We start from the raw sequence: 18,254 nt of genomic DNA, 5'->3' as shown, positions 1-18,254 counted from the left end.
CCACCTCGATTCTGGCATCCTAATTACATTTAACTAGAAGTTGGAGGACATCCAGCCTGTCTGAATCCAAAAGCAGATAGAGTACCCAGGGAGTGAAGTTTTTATATGGGAAAATGTGAAGTAGGCTTGACCTTCTGGATAAATTATAAAGATTTTGCAGTTAAAATCCTAACTTTAAAACAGCACTAATCTCACTATGAGCAAACTAAGATGACTTTCACATTTTACAAGGAATAAAGTTTGGAGCTGAGTAATAATATTTTATATGTAATGTAGAGTTGAAACAGTGGAGTTATTCTATGCTGACTCTATGTTTAGTTCTAGTTTACCAACTCTTCAGACTGTAAACCCACAAAAAGACCTGCTTTTGTTTGTATTCACTTGGTGAACCAAATTATGTATTTACTGGATGTTAAACTTTTACATACTGTATATCCTATTCAGAACGCTACTCATTGATGTGTGGACTCTCATGGGGGACATATGCCTTGTATAGAAGTAAACAGTGTGGTCAAAAGTTTGAATTCCCCTGACCATCACAACTATATGAGCTTGGTGGACATCTCATTCCAGAATTATGGGCTTTAGTATTGAGTTGTGGCTGTAACAACCTCACTCTTTTGGAAAGGTTTTCCACATGATTTTGGAGTGTCTGTAGGAATTTTTGCCTATTCAGCCAAAAGAGTATTTGTCAGTTGCTGAATGATGTTGGAGCTGTTACAGTTCATCCCAAAAGTGCTCAGTAGGGTTGAGGTCAGAGCGGTGGTGCAGGCCCTCTACTTCAGACTTATCAAACCATGTCTTAATGGAGCTGAGTTTGTGCACAAGGCACAATCATGCTTGAACACAAAAGAGATTTCCCCAAACTGTTGTCAGAAGATTGAAAATGCACAATTTACTGGAAACACCTAAACTTACCTTAACTTAATGATAAGTTGGGTACATGGTACATTAGTGAAAAAGTATGGCGATACTTACAGACACGCACAACAAATTTAAATGTATTTGTCAGCTGTGGCTGGATCATTTTCCATTGATGAGACCACCCACACACAGTGGCGTCGTTAAGGGGTGGCTATTGAGCCTGGAGCCCCGAATCTGGGGCCCATAGCCTCGAGTCCAGGCGCAGGCCCTACAGTGAGAGTGTCTGACACAGCACTTCCCGCACAGCCGCGGTACTCTCACTGAGTACTTTGCACTCGGTGGTTCACTGACAGTGATAGCCAGAGAAGGGAGATCAATGTGAGAGCGAGTCTCCTCCCTTGCACCGCCCATATCATAGAGTGGGGAGGAGCTTTCTCACACAGAGCTCCTGAGCAGGTGAGTGCAGACCGAGAGGGAGGGGGGGAAACACTGTATACCCAGCCTCTCCCCTCTCTGTATACCCAGCCTCTCCCCTCTCTGTATACCCAGCATCTCCCCTCTCTGTATACCCAGCATCTCCCCTCTCTGTATACCCAGCATCTCCCCTCTCTGTATACCCAGCATCTCCCCTCTCTGTATACCCAGCCTCTCCCCTCTCTGTATACCCAGCCTCTCCCCTCTCTGTATACCCAGCATCTCCCCTCTCTGTATACTCAGCCTCTCCCCTCTATGTATACCCAGCCTCTCCCTTCTCTGTATACCCAGCCTCTCCCCTCTCTGTATACCCAGCATCTCCCGTCTCTCTATACCCAGCATCACCCCTCTCTCTATACCCAGCCTCTCCCCTCTCTGTATACCCAGCCTCTCCCCTCTCTGTATACCCAGCATCTCCCCTCTCTGTATACTCAGCCTCTCCCCTCTATGTATACCCAGCCTCTCCCTTCTCTGTATACCCAGCCTCTCCCCTCTCTGTATACCCAGCATCTCCCGTCTCTCTATACCCAGCATCACCCCTCTCTCTATACCCAGCATCTCCCCTCTCTGTATACCCAGCATCTCCCCTCTCTGTATACCCAGCATCTCCCCTCTCTGTATACCCAGCATCTCCCCTCTCTGTATACTCAGCATCTCCCTTTTCTGTATACCCAGCCTCTCCCCTCTATGTATACCCAGCATCTCCCCTCTCTGTATACTCAGCCTCTCCCCTCTATGTATACCCAGCCTCTCCCTTCTCTGTATACCCAGCCTCTCCCCTCTCTGTATACCCAGCATCTCCCCTCTCTGTATACCCAGCCTCTCCCCTCTCTGTATACCCAGCATCTCCCCTCTCTGTATACCCAGCATCTCCCCTCTCTGTATACTCAGCATCTCCCTTCTCTGTATACCCAGCCTCTCCCCTCTATGTATACCCAGCATCTCCCCTCTATGTATACCCAGCATCTCCCCTCTCTGTATACCCAGCATCTCCCTTCTCTGTATACTCTAGCCTCTCTGTATACCTAGCCACTCTGTATACACTAGCCTGTCTTCTATATACACTAGCCTCTCTGTATGTAACAATCTGCATCTTGGGGCAGGTAACATGACAAGCTCTCTCTGGTGACCCCAATGTAAGGGGGGCTTTCTGGGGACCCTGATGTAATGAGGGGGGGAGTTTTGGGTACCCTGATTTAATGATAATATATAATGTTACACACACAAATTATATACATGTGTATGCCCGCCCAAGCATATGACTTTCTTTACTTCGCTGCTATGGGCTCTAGCCCCAGATCTTTTGTAGACCTAGCAACGCCCCTGCCCACACGCTGTTGCAAATGATAAGATACTCTATCTCAATTGCTAAACCAGTTGCGGTCTCCATCCGAGGTCCCCCTCTTCCTTCCTTTTATTCCCCCCCCCCCCCCCATTTTTCTTTCTTTCTTTTCTCTTTTCTATTTTCTCTACCTCACTAAGTCTCCAAGCACTGCTGGCAGTTTGTGCCAGACCATATAGTTATATTAAAGCCCCTCAAGGGCCTACTACCACCTCCCATTCTGACACCTTGGACACAGCTGGTTGACCAACATTTTGACCAACAAGCTTCTCTTTTAGTTAAGAACGTTTCTAATAAACACTATCCTTTTACACATCTTAGAATGTCAATCTTAACAGCTAGCAGTTTAGAACAATGTGGAACAAACAAACAAACACAAAGACTACTTAATGGCAGGTTTACTTGAAGTGCCTCTGTGGGTCTTAGAAGTTGGAGAACCTCTGGTTTCCAGCGAGCACCAACCAGCTACCAACCTTGTGTATCATGAAAAATACATGTTTTGAAATGAATAACATTTAAATTCCTGGAAAATATCACAACCTTCTGAAAGACCCCACACTGGTGCACAGCAGAGAGTAAGTAAGATAGCTCTCGATACAAGTTTCAATCGATACAGCAAGTGCAAGTCCTGAGGAGATGAAAGGTTCACATGTGACCTGAGCTGTCCAGCGAAGCTTCTCAGATCAATAAGTGTGATTATAATTCAGAAAGGGTTGTAGATAAGCTCTGTTCCAGCAAATCCATCATCTACCGTTAAGTGTTTGTCATCTCTTGCTTTCAGTGAAGGAAAAAAAAAAAAGCGCAAATAAAGATTTTAAAGTATGGTAACACAAGGATCATATGTTTAAGAAGAGCTCCACACACTCTTCAAATAAAGACATCTTTCGAAGCAGACCTATACTGTGATGATAAAGTAAAGCTATTCAAGGCAGCAACTACAGTAAATACATAATTAAAATATATACAGTGTATGGGAGCAGTTTAACCTTTCAGTATAGAGCTGTCTTTCTCCACCTTTTCAACACAGAGGAGCCCTTGAAATAACTTTCCGGTCTCAGGGAACCCCTGCTAAAAATGACTATATCTACAACTCATGATACATTAGTGTGATGGTCAGTGGAAAGAATGCTCCTTACACTTATGCCCTGTACACATGGTCGGACTTTCCGATGGAATATGTGCGATCGGAGCTTGTTGTCGGAAATTCCGATCGTGTGTGGGCTCCATCTGACTTTTTCCATCGGAATTTCCGACACACAAAGTTTGAGAGCATGCTATAAAATATCCCGACAACAAAATCCCATCCCTTAAATTCCAATCATGTGTAGACAAATCCGATGGACAAAGTGCCACGCATGCTCAGAATAAATTAAGAGATGAAACTATTGGCTATTGCCCCGTTTATAGTCCCGACGTACGTGTTTTACGTCACCGCGTTCAGAACGATCGGATTTGTGTGACCGTGTGTATACAAGACAAGTTTGAGCCAACATACGTTGGAAAAAATCCATGGATTTTGTTGTCGAAATGTCCGATCAATGCCCAACCGTGTGTACAGGGCATAAAAGTGGTTGTAAACCCTCATATATACCCAGTTAAGTGAACAACCTTAGATGATACACAGAGATATAACAAATCCTCCTACATAGGTTTTACTGGTTTATCTGTAGTCTTCTTCTCACTAAACCCCTTCAAAAGGGCAGATCGTATTAAAAATCTGTCTTCATCTGTCAGCAGCACAGAGGAGGGGGCAGAGGGACTGCAGTTACCGTGTGTGAGAGCTGATTGGGGGAAAGGAACACCCCCCCCTCCCCACAGCAGAAGAACTGTGCTGTGAATAGACGAGCTCCGTTCTGACCTCTACCCCCCAACACAAATGTATCTCATGTGTCGGCAAAACTTCTCAGAAGTGACTGATAACAGAGAAACAAAGCACCAGAGAAAAAACAACACTGATGCCCTGTACACACGACCGGTTTTGCCATCGGAATAAACTCTGAAGGTTTTTCGGACGGAGTTCCGACGGAATTCCGCTCAAGTGGTCTTGAATACACACGGTCACACCAAATTCCAGAACGTGGTGACGTACAACACGTACGATGGGACTAGAAAACGGAAGTTTAATAGCCAGTAGCCAATAGCTTCCCTCTCGTACTTGCGTCGTTTTTGGTGCGTCGGAACAGCATACAGACGAGCGTTTTTTCCGATAGCAATTTGCTCCGTCGGAAAAATATAGAACGTGTTCTCTATCTAAGTCCGTCTGAATTTTCAACAGAAAAAGCTTGATGGGGCATAGACAATATACAATGAAAAGCTCCCATTGGACTTTCTGTTGGAAATTCCGCTAGTGTGTACGCGGCATGAGAGCAATTACACCACCACCCTCCCTTTCAGCTTCTAAAGCTAGATTCACACAGCATCGGTTTCTTTCTTTGGGTCACATTATTTTATATCAGGTGAAAGCATTTTCGTTAAGGCCAATTAAAAGCAGGTTACCAGGAGGAGGAGATAATTGTTAAGTGGGGAAATACATGAAAAATTACATTTTTAGAGGTCCCATTAAAACGGAGCTACACACAAAAGGGGAAGTTCCACTTTAAGGCCTTCTCCCTGGCTCCTGTTTGTGAAATGGAGCTTTTGGGGAGGAGGGGGGAGCGGGTACCTGATTTTGACAGGTACCCGCTCCCACATTCGCTTAGTTGAACAGAAGCAGAAGTTATCCTTCCCCCCTCCCTCCCAAAATCTTCTGGGACACATGACAGGTTCCAGAAGACTCTGGGACCAGTCACAGAGCGCAGCGCCATTCGCGCATGCGCAGTGGGCACTCGGCTGTGAAGCCACAAGCTGTCACAGCCGGATGCCCATAGTAAAGATGGTAGCGAGGGAGGACACAGTGGGAACATGACTTGGGTGAGAACCCCGCTGGATCATGGGACTGGTGAGTGGCTGTTTATTAAAAGTCAGCAGCTACGTTTTTTGTAGCTACTGACTTTTAATCTATTGCTTAAGAGACTGGAGCTCCACTTTAAAGTCTATAGGACTGCTGTCCTGCGCCAAAGAAGTTCCTGTACTTCTTTAGTGTGCACATTGCTCAGATATGAATAGGCCCCTCAGAATAATATGGAGATTTAATGTCAAGCTTTTAAGCTCTTCTGGAAACTGGAAATGAATTGAGTGAAGGTGAGTGGATCTACTTTTCTCTCAAGTCAAACTCTCTGGAACGACTCCCAAGCCAACACCATAGTTCCTACCCCTGTGGCTCCTCTATACCCATCTGACTATCAACCAGTAGGTGATGAGCCCATGGTTTGAGTCGAACGTAAGTTCGACAAGAACACCGGGTGTTCATTTGTTCTAAAATGAACCGAACATATGGGCATTCATGGGGAAATTCGAGTGCGTATGAGGAACGCCCCATAATGCACTGCGAAAGCACAGTGCATTGCTGTATGATGATTGGCCAAAGCATGCACCTGTAAGGAAGATAGGGGGCGCTAGATACCATATTATTCAAGTGCTCTAAATAAATAAATAAATCTCCTGCATTACCAAAAAAATGGAAATGTAAGAAAGCTAGGGGGCGCTAGATACCATACTATTCAAGTGCTTTAAATAAATAAATATCCTGCATTACCAAAAAAATGAAAAACATAATAATGACAAATCATAATTAGATTACACATTGGAGTGCCCACAATAGTGAAACAAATATATAGTGATTGATTGTCCACATAAAAAAGTGTTTTGAAGTGGTTGAAATGATATCTTTCAATAATATCCCAATCTTGTTGCTGTAAACGAAAGGTTTTCCATCACCAAAGGAAAATAAGAAAAAGGAAAACACCTCGAAGTAGTAGATATCTGCTTACCAGATACCAATGACTCCTTTAGTTAAAAAGAGAGTCACTAGCGCTTGTGCAGGGTTGTGCCTGCTCACATGGATGGCCGGACTGTGGTTGGTATTATAGGCATGGATCGTTCCCGTCAAGCTCATTCAAGATAGGATAAGGATACATAGGAAACAAAAACAGTCTCCATAGCGTAAAACCATTTATTAAAAAAGTAAACAAATTAAAAAGCCAAATGGCCGCTTACATTGGTGGGTGCCTACCCGGCACTGGGGCTGCTTGCATGTCAGGGTGACTTCACAGTCAGAAAAAGCCTTTCATGTCTCCTCCACGCTGGCGTGCGTTCCAGCTTAACACAGGGGGGCAGCCAAAGGATCCGGATGTTGTTGGGTGATAGGACATGTGACCACGTACCGCTCCGACGTACGTTTCGTAGTGAACGTCTTCAGGGAAGCGTGAATAGTATGGTATCTAGCGCCCCCTAGCTTTCTTACATTTCCATTTTTTTGGTAATGCAGGAGATTTATTTATTTATTTAGAGCACTTGAATAATATGGTATCTAGCGCCCCCTATCTTCCTTACATTCCTTTTTTTGATTATCTATTTTTTTGATTATTCAAAAATTGGGGAGCAGCTTACACTGATTGTTTATATATTTCCACAAATTTTCTTTATTGTTGGGAATGTTTTTTTACTAGATGTATCACCAGTATATGTAATTCATATATATTATCTGCTATCGACACCATTGGCGCGAAGGTTTTTACTATTTTCTAAAGCATGCACCTGACCTGCATGCTTTGGCCAATCACAGCGCGCTCTGCTGAGAAAGCCATAATAGGCCAAAGGCAGGGTGTCTTTGGCCAATCATGGCTCAGGGGGCTAAGTCCATGCCCCACACTATATAAGGCTGTATATTGTAATGAATGAAGAGAGATTAGGCAGCTAAGTAAGTGACGTGCAGGCAGTGTATTTGATATATATATATATATATATATATATATATATATATATATATATATTCAGGCAGTGTAGTATATATAATATAGTGTATTAAAGTGGTTAAGGGGAACCCTGCGCCAAATTATTTTTTTTAAATGGCGTGGGGGTTCCCCCCAAAATCCATACCAGGATTTTAAGGCACTCTCTCGTCCCCCCCCTCTTTTCCTTCGGCCTGCCAGGTTGCATGCTCGGCTAAGGGTCTAAGGTGGGCCCCCATGCCATTTTTTTTAGTTTATTCTTTTATTTTTGGTGCGGGGTTCCCCTTAAAATCCACACCAGCCCTGGAGGGCCTGGTATGGATTTTGGGGGGGACCCCCAAGCCATTTTTTTTTTTTAATTTTGGCACGGGGTTATTCTTAATATCCATACCAGACCTGAAGGGACTGGTATGGAGGGCCTGGTAACAGACTGGGGGGGGGGGGACTCACAATGTTTTTTTCAATGATTTTTATCTATATTATCCGACAATATATCACAGCCCCGAGTAGTTTTAAATTAATTTTTTTCTTTTAGAAATGTCATTTTGCTGTGGCATAGTAAAACACATCACAAAGATGTGCTACTTTACAGGCAGACTAAGGAGAATGCCCAGGTACGATAGGTAAAGGAATATTTCATTTTAATTGTTTTACTTTAAGCATTACTAAAATCACTGCTCCTGCTTTTTTTTGCATTGATACATGTCCCCTGGGGCAAGACCCAGGTCCCCACACACTTTTTATGGCAACTTGCATATAAGCCTTTAAAATATAATATAATATTTAATATAAAAGCCTATAACTTGCATATAAGCCTTTAAAATGAGAACTTTTGATTTTTCATGTTCGTGTCCCATAGACTTTAAAGGTGTTCGCACAAATTTTTTGCCTGTTCACACGGTCTGCTGTGAACCGAACCAGGGGGTGTTTGGCTCATCCTTATCAACCAGCAATCAGGTAAGTCCTCAAAATTCACTGCTAGACCTTTTCTGGCCCATTACTTTCTTTAATCATGCAGGATCTCTAACCATTCTTCCTCTATGGGTCTAGCTTTACTCAGTCACATTTACTTTCAACAACACAACACTTTATATCTTGCTGTATCTCTCTTTAACCGAAATGTTTTTTGTTATGTTGTTTGTTTGTTTTTTTTTAACCATAAAATTGTGGATTTAGTCATGAGTTCAACCATGCGGGAAGTGTGGTCTATTCAATATGGAATGGACGGTTAAACTTGGGAGTTTGCATAAAGCCAAATCAGCTTTGGTGGGTAATCTGTATTCTGCTGCCTTCGCATGGTCTGTTTGAAATTGTCTTTTATTTCTCAGAGGAATGTGCTTTTAGATGTGTAGTGGATCATTTACCAGTTACCATTGTTAAGCAAACAAACACGTTCATATTTTTGTGCTGAAAAAGATTCCTAATTGTCTTTTTTTTCCCCCGTAATCAGCATAAAGAGCAGGGATGCTTAGAAATGAAATAAAACACATAGAGGGGGATGAAATAAGCATTTCATGAAGTCGCTTGTCGGTTTCAGGCGAGCGGCAGGCCCATGGGAGTTTATTATGACTTTGGCAGCCTTTCTCTGCTCTATTGAATTGTTAGCAATCGTGTGCGTGTTAAGAGTCCAATGTTTCAATCTCATTTGTGTCTGTGCTGTCACTAGGCTTCCGCCCAAAACAAGCTTACGATGTATCTAAAGCAGGGGCTCTCAAGCTCTTCAGCTCATTGACCCCTGTATTAGGTTTCAGATTGTTCGTGAGCACAACAAACATTTAGTAAATTAATATATTTTTACAACAGTACTACAAATAATTATATAATAATAATAATATTTTTGTGAATACTGACAACTTTTTCTCTTGGTATTAGAAGCTGCCATTTTGTGTGTAGCAATGCTGAATTTTTTGTCGATAAAGCACATCAACCACTTTAATAGGCACCAATCTTAGAGCTAGTGGTGCACTCACTGGCTCTCCAACCAAGTTTGAGAAGTGTACACTCACTGGCCCACCAACAGACCTTGAGGTGGGTGAACTCAATGGCTCTCCAACAGAGTTTAAGGTGGGTGTACTCACAAGCTCTCCAACGGTGTTTGAGAAGGGTGTGCTCATTGGTTTTCCAATAAACTTTGAAGTGGGTGTACCCACTGGCTCCCCAACAGCGTTTGCGGTGGGTGAATTCAACGGCTCTCCAACAGAGTTTGAAAAGGGTGCGTTCACTGGCTCTCCAACAAAGTTTAAGGAAGGCGTACTCACTGGCTCTCCAACAGAGTTTAGGGAAGGCGTACTCACTGGCCCTCCAACAGAGTTTAAGGAAGGCGTACTCACTGGCTCTCCAACTGAGTTTAAGGAAGGTGTACTCATGGGCTCTCCAACAGAGTTTGAAGTGGGTGTACCCACTGGCTCTCCTACAGCGTTTGAGGGGGCTGAACTCAATGGCTCTCCAACAGAGTTTGAAGTGGGTGAGCTCAGTGGCTCTTCAACAGAGTTTGAGGTGCGGGAGCTCAATGGCTGTCCAACAGAATTTGAAGTGGGTGTATTCACTGGTTCCCCAACAGAGTTTGAGGTGGGTGAACTCAATGGCTCTCCAACAGAGTTTGAGAAGGGTGCAATCACTGGCTCTCCAACAGAGTTTAAAGAAGGCGTACTCACTGGCTCTCCAACAGTGTTTAAGAAAGGCATACTCAATGGCTCTCCAACAGAGTTTAAGGAAGGTGTACTCATGGGCTCTCCAACAGAGTTTGAAGTGGGTGTACTCACTGGCTCTCCTACAACATTTGAGGTGGCTGAACTCAATGGCTGTCCAACAGAGTTTAAAGTGGGTGTATATACTGGCTCTCCAACAGAGTTTAGGAGGATGAGCTCAATGGCTCTTCAATAGAGTTTGAGGTGGGTGAGCTCAGTGGCTCTTCAACAGAGTTTGAGGTGGGGGAGCTCAATGGCTCTCCAACAGAATTTGAAGTGGGTGTATTCACTGGTTCTCCAGCAAAGTTTAAAGTGGATGAACTCACTGGTTCTCCAACAGAGTTTGAGGTGGGTGTGCTAAATGGGTCTCCAACAGCGTTTAAAGAGGGTGTACCCACTGGCTCCCTTGAACTGAATTTAAAGTAGAACTAAAGGCATTTTTAAGAGAGGGTTTTTACCGCTGTTAGTTTTCTTTTGCCATCTGTGTACCATAGGGGAGATTTTCTTTCACTTCCTGTCCCATAGCCAAATTAGGAAGTGAGACGAAATCCCTCCAATGTGAGGTAATACTGGGATGTCACCAGAACTAATGTCTCAATGGGAAGATTTCCCCTCTATTACTGGTCTGGGATCTTCTTCTACTTTCACTGATAATGGTAAACAGGACAAATAGAGAGGGTAACTCTCCATAACGATGACATAGAGAGCAATAAAATGTGACAGGTTTTTTAATCTCTCTCCACTCTATACAGAACTAAAAAAAAAATAAGTTTTGCCTTTAGTTACACTTTAAGGGCAATGTACACACTGGCTCTCCAACATAGTTTGGCTCACTGGCTCTCCAACAAAGTTTAACTTGGGGGGAGGACACCTGGTACTGGGAAGCTGGATTTGTCCTGCTGGAGACAGCTGAAGTGAATGGGAAGAACTATGCTGGGCTTTTACTTGTACTTTCAATCTGAAGGGCAGTGGGCTATCTACATATGGCCATTAATGAGTAGGACTAATTCTGACACCAGCAGCAGGGTGACAATGCTGTAATAATTTCACTGCAGAAAATAGAGCATTGTCATCCTTCTTAGGAAAACAGAGAGCCCAGTCTTATTGGTATGGTTGCATGCATTACATATGTGAGTTTATATTTTTTGAAAGTTTGTTTGCTTCTCTCTACTGGAGCCTTTACATTTTTGAACTCTTTGCAGTTTTTTATTTTTACTTGCCAAGGCTTGTTATAACCTCCTTAATGCTCAATGATCCATATACAGAAAAAAAAAACTTCAGAGTAAAGTGATGTACTGTGGGTGGTACTCACAGACCTGTAGGAAAATAAAATCATATGAATATAGTTTGTAGTAAGAGCTTTGAAGATTACTCTTCTATATATTTTATTATTAGTTCTTTTATTAATGCATAAGTATTTTTGAAAGTCTGTACTACAAGATTTATTCAGTTAGTCAAAGAAAAGTACAGCCAATGTTTTCATTTTCTTGATAAATTAGGCAGTTACTCCACTGCAAAAGCCAAGGAATGACACATAACGGTAACTTTTGTGTTATATCTAGTGAATCCGACTATCCCCTGATCAGGTATTGTTATTAGTGGGGGGAATAGTGTCCCATCATTGGTGTCAGCGGAAGAAACATTGCCCTATCATTGGCAACGGTGGGAGAAATAGTGCCCCATCATTGGTGTAAGTGGGAGAAGCTGTACTCCATCATTGGTATTAGTTGGAGGAATAGTGCCCCTTCATTGGTGTAAGTGGGAGGAATAGTGCCCCAGTATAAGTATTAGCGGGAGGAATAGTGCCCCACCATTGGTATAAGTGGAGGGAATAGTTTCCCATCATTGGTGTCAGTGAAAGGAATAGTGCCCCATTGCTAGTATTAGTGGGAGGAAGAGTGTCCCTTCATTGGTGTACCTGGGAGGTATAGTGCCCCATCATTGGTATTAGTTGGAGGAATAGTGCCCCTTCATTGATGTAAGTGGCAGGAATAGTGCCCCATCATTGGTATTAGCGGGAGGAATAGTGCCCCTTCATTGGTGTAAGTGAGAGGTATAGTGCCCCATCATTGGTATTAGTTGGAGGAATAGTGCCCCATTCATTGGTGTAAGTGGGAGGAATAGTGCCCCATAATTGGTATCAGTTGGAGGAATAGTGTCCCATCATTGGTATAAGTGGGGGGAATAGTTTCCCATCATTGGTGTCAGTGAAAGGAATAGTGCCCCATTGTTGGTATTAGTGAGAGAAATAGTGCCCCTTCATTGGTGTACCTGGAAAGTATAGTGCCCCATCAATGCTATTAATGGGAGGAATCGTGCCCCTTCATTGGTATGAGTGGGAGAAATAGTGCCCCATCAATGGTATTAATGGGAGGAATAGTGCCCCTTCATTGGTGTAAGTGGGAGGTATAGTGCCCCATCATTGGTATCAGTTGGAGGAATAGTGCCCCATTAGAAGTATAATGCCCTGTACACACTGTTGGACATTGATCGGACATTCCAACAACAAAATCCATGGATTTTTTCCGACGGATGTTGGCTCAAACTTGTCTTGCATACACACGGTCACACAAAGTTGTTGGAAAATCTGATCGTTCTGAATGCGGTGACGTAAAACACGTACGTCGGGACTATAAACGGGGCAGTAGCCAATAACTTTCGTCTCTTAATTTATTCCTGAGCATGCGTGGCACTTTGTGCGTCGGATTTGTGTACACACGATCGGAATTTCCGACAACGGATTTTGTTGTCGGAAAATTTTCTAGCAAGCTCTCAAACTTTGTGTGTCAGAAATTCCGATGGAAAATGTGTGATGGAGCCCATACACGGTCGGAATTTCCGATAACAAGGTCCTATCACACATTTTCCATCGGAAAATCCTATCGTGTGTACGGGGCATTAGAGGGAGGAATAGTGCCCTATCATTGGCATAAGTGGGGGGAATAGTTTCCCATCATTGGTGTCAGTGAAAGGAATAGTGCCCCATTGTTGGTATTAGTGGGAGGAATAGTGCTCCATCATTGGTGTAAGTGGGAGGAAAAGCGCCCCTTCATTGGTGTAAGTGGGAGGAATAGTGTCCCTTCATTGGTGTAAGTGGGAGGTATAGTGCCCCATCATTGGTTTTAGTTGGAGGAATAGTATTCTCTTGTTTATATCAGTAGAAGGAAGTATGGCCCATCATTTGACAGTGGGAGGAATAGGGTTCCATTGTCGTCAATGAGAGAAATTATGCCGCACTGATAGATAGATAGATAGATAGATAGATAGATAGATAGATAGATAGATAGATAGATAGATAGATAGATAGATAGATAGATAGATAATAAATGTTCAGCTAATGATATAGAATTATATGTCACGCACACAGATACTCGGATGAGCTTACAAATCCTATTTTCCCTTTATCTTCCCCAATTTACAATTGTCTATGTGTTGAACTCCCCGCAGGCGCCTTATATAAATGTAATATGTGAATTAAGCTGGCGGTGTAAATCTCCGGCAATCTAAGCGGACTCCTCTCGCCTAAGAAGACAGCCTGGCAGCTTCCGCTTTAACTTCTGGGGTCATCTGGGTAATGTAACAACATCTGGCGGCGAGGCCGCCTCCGGCACTAAAATCAGCCGCAGATCCAGCATTCAAACCCCAGTCACACCGGGATAATCCTTGAAGTCAGCTGTGATGGTGGAACATAAAGATTTCAGGCTGGAAGTTGTCAGAGGATGATAAAGAAATACTGGCTCATCTTTGAGACTCTCTCTCGGATTTGCAGCGCCGTATAAATTCACGCTAAGCTGGAACGCCGCCGCCGCAATGCACACATATTATGTAAAGGGCAGCACGCAATAAGATAAAACAAAGTATGGCTCATTGAAATGTATAGTTTTCCCCTTGGTGTACATCACGCTTTGAATTTAATAGATAAATCGCGTGACATTTTTATTTATGAATGTACTGCAGCGGAGGGAGTAAAATAATGATACGAAATGCAATTTGTCTTTCCGTTTTGCTCTGTACTATATGGCTCCATGGTCTCTATTAAAGGGCAGCCCCACCCATGCCACTAAATACACACATAAAACATATATACTGCAACTGTTTTATGTGCTAGAAGATTTGTAAAGTGCCCACCTCCGCTGTATTTTATGGCTACATAGTATAATGAGGGTGACAAACAGTTTTCAGATACTGCAATCTCTAGGCTCTATGTCACTACCCTGCCTCCTCCATGTTTCTTGGTCTACTAAAGCTTGTCAACGTGATTGTGGCCCCTGAGCGCTCTTCCTCTGTTTTAAGACACATTTGCAGTCAGTTTATGATATAGACACACCTTCTGCAAGTCCATCTTCAGCTAGTGTGTGGAAACTGACCATAAAGTTCCAGAGCATAGGCTATCTTAAAAAAGGTTAATTTTATAAATTTTTTATTTTACAAACAGCAGGCAGGGATCTGTCATTTAGCAGCAGTAGCACTCCCACCGCTAAATGACAGATCCCCCGCCAGTTTGTGTGTTTTTTTTTTTTTTAACAAACCAGGGGAACTGTCATTCAGCAGCTAGCAACAATAGCACTATGGCCTGGAACCCCTGGGTGACATCATTGTCCAAATACACTGATCAGCCACAACATTATGACCACTGACAGGTAGAGTGAATATCATTGAACAGGGCCCTCTGATTTCGCATGTATTGAATTGTATTGAAAGTGCACTGTCTGCCATCATGTTGTAAAGCACTGTGCAAAGTGTTGGCGCTATATAAATCCTGTAAAATTATAATAATAATCATCTTGTTATGGCATGAGTGAGTGGGATATATTAGACGCAGCAAGTGAACATGTTTTCCCATTTCTTGTTAAAAAAAAGAACATGTTTTCCCTAATGCTGGCCATACACTGTACGAAAAATATGCCGAACCCATTTTCTAAAAAACGAACATTCGGCCATGAGAGCAAACGATAGTGCCGTCATTTAATGACCGATAAATCCTTCCGTGGACATAAATTAATCAATTTTTTGTTTGTTTTTTTACATATACCTAGTGCAAACAGTTTGGGCGGGAAACACATTAACCTTTTAATTTATCGTTCCATCGGCAGAAAATTTCCGAACTTGGACTTCGTTTTTTCGGCTCAAAAGCGTCCCAGCGATTATCGATTTTGTGCCCTTTAACTGGCCGAAGAACAAACAAACTGTCTAAATGACCGAATTTCGTATAGTGTATGGCCAGCATAAAGCTTATGAAAGCAGAAAAAAATTGGCAAGTGTAAGGATTTGAGCGACTTTGATAAGGGCCAAATTGTAATGGCTATAGGACTGGATCAGAGCAACTCCAAAACCACAGCTCTTGTGGGATGTTCCCAGTCTTCAGTGGTCAGGACTAACCAAAAGTGGTCCAAGGAAGGAAAACCAGCCGAGACTCACTGATCCACGTGCGGAGCAAAGGTTGACGTGTGTAGTCCGATCTAATAGAAGAACTACTGTGACTCATAATGCTGAAATAGTTAATGCTGGTTCTGATAGAAAGGTGTCAGAACACAGTGCATCACAGTTTGTTGCTTATGGGGCTGCATAGCTCAGGGTGCCCATGCTGACCCCTGTCCACAGCCAAAAGCACCTACAATGGGTATGTGAGCATCACAACTGGACCACAGAGCAATGGAAGAAGGGAGCCTGGTCTGATGAATCCAACAGTGGTTTGAGGAACACAACAAAGAGTTTGAGGTTTTGACTTGACTGACCTCAAAATTCTTTAGTTCTCAAAAACTAATTGAGTATCAGTGGGATGTGATGGAAAAACAAGTCCATGGAGGTCCCACCTTGGAATTTACGGGACTTAAAAGATCTGCTATCAGATACCACAACATGCCTTCAGAGGTCTAGTGGAGTCCATGTCTCCATGGGTTTTGATGGGTTGCCATAATGCTATGGCTGATTGGTCTATGTCCATGGCCATATTTGACAATTATGTCACCCAGGATTCCTACCACTGTGTTTTTAGTGTTTAGCAACACCGGGATCTGCTACTGGGGCAAAAGTAGCAACAAGTGAAGATCGTTGGTCGTTGGGGATTGTCATGTTGGCAGGTTATAGTGATTGATATGGATCTATATCAGTGGATGACATGAATGACTGTTGGATTTACATTAGGGAACATTTTATTTTTTATTAGTTTATTTTTTCAATAAAGAGTAAGTGAGTAGCAAGGAGTTACTTCTTAGTAATTCATGTGGGGGGCATATCTAAGGCCCCGCTTATTTTAAAGGGGGCTTACAGATTCTGATAAGTTTCTCAACACAGACTTCCACATCCATCAGGTCAGCAATGTGGGGATGAAAGCCCTCCTGAGTGTGCACCTCCTGAACTAGAACCCAAAGCTCATCTCTACTGTCTGGTGAAGTCAAAGTCAGCGGTCATCCTTTTGTTTAATGAAATCACCATAAATGGCCATTAAATGGCCCTCAATTGACGGGCTGGTTGCAGAAGGGCAGGCTTAGCCCTGGCACAGAAGTATCCAGGTTCTTAGTAAAGAAGTGAAACCAGGATCAGAGGTGCACACAGATACTGTAAAGCAGGGATATGCAATTAGCGGACCTCCAGCTGTTGCAGAACTACAAGTCCCATGAGGCATAGCAAGACTCTGACAGCCACAAGCATGATGGGACTTGTAGTTTTGCAACAGCTGGAGGTCCGCTAATTGCATATCCCTGCTGTAAAGCTTTAATGGCTTATAAAAGGTAGAATCGGGTATCGTTGCTGACTGCTCCTCCACAGGCCGTTTACTAAAAAACCTGACATGTTCACTTGAAAGGGTAACTATAGAACATTTATGGATGTAAATTAGTTAAAATGTAACTATGGGCTAAATAAAAAAAGACATAAATGATATAGTCTATCACCTGCATTAACAGAGCAGTCTTTGTTTTTCTGTAACATACTGTTGTTTTATTACCTGTTGATCTGGCCAGTAAGTCTGTTATTGTTCAACGTCCTTTAACTGACCAAACTGTCCAGAAAAAGTGTCAGATACAGGGTTGAGAAATACCCATTTACCACTGTCAGAGGTGCTTAAAATGTTCAGTTTTTATTTATTTATTTATTTATGTAGAACCTTTATCCCAAAAGGAACAAAACAGCTATACTGTATCTACTAGTCCATCCAACACTACCCTCTCCACAGGGTGATAATGCTGCTGCCCAAGGGTCTCCTCCATAGATACAGTACAAAAAATAGCGCTTTCAAATCGATCGTACGATAATCTGATCTTTAGTGCACAGCTTTTGAGAGCCGATCACGACGGTTCAGATAAGATTTGATGGGACAAACAAAAACATTTTCCTCGTATGATACCAGACCAAATGTTTTTTGTTTAATCAGCACAGTTTTTGTCTGAAAATACAATACAATACATTACATCACTTCTACATTTTTATTCTGTCATAGGAGAATTTTTGTAACTTTAGTAACCTCTTCATTTTCAATATGAGACTAGCATGCAAAAAAAAAAAACCGGACGATCATTTGTCCGATAATCTCAGCATGTGTACCAGGCATAAGTGTGACCGCTCTAGACAGGAAGTGTATTACTGGCAGGATTACTACTATAGGTGAAAGTGAAGGAAAAAAAAACAATGCCGCCAACACATCAAAGGACTGGGAAGTGGCAATATGTTTACATTTTGTTCTTTGGTTTAGATATAATTTTAACCACTTGCCAGACCAATTTTCAGCGTTTAGTGCTGTCACTCTTTGAATGACAATTGCGCAGTCATACAACACTGTACCCAAATGAAATTTTTTTATCATTTTTTCACCACAAATCCAGATTTCTTTTGTGGGTTTTTTGATCACCTCTGGGTTTTTTATTTTTTGTTAAAAAAAATTTAAAAAGACCTAATTTTACAAAAAAAAAATACAAAACTGTTTTATATTTTGTTAATACATTTTGCAAACAGGTAATTTTTCTCCTTCATTGATGTACGCTGATGAGGCTACACTGATGGGCACTGATAGGCTGCACTGATGGGCACCGATAGGCTGCATTGATGGGCACTGATAAGGCG

The 18,254-nt window shown here is 42.5% G+C and overlaps 1 protein-coding gene across 2 annotated transcripts in view; it reads right to left on the bottom strand.

Annotated features, from left to right (window-relative positions):
* Positions 1–18,254, bottom strand: part of DCC (DCC netrin 1 receptor) — a 980,705-nt gene that overhangs the window by 314,046 nt on the left and 648,405 nt on the right. The window lies entirely within an intron of this gene.

The sequence above is a fragment of the Aquarana catesbeiana genome, linkage group LG01 (genome assembly GCF_042186555.1).
Source record: "Aquarana catesbeiana isolate 2022-GZ linkage group LG01, ASM4218655v1, whole genome shotgun sequence".
Classification (NCBI taxonomy): domain Eukaryota; kingdom Metazoa; phylum Chordata; class Amphibia; order Anura; family Ranidae; genus Aquarana; species Aquarana catesbeiana.
The sequence above is the reverse complement of the archived record's forward strand: the minus strand, read 5'-3'. Positions and strand labels throughout refer to the sequence as shown.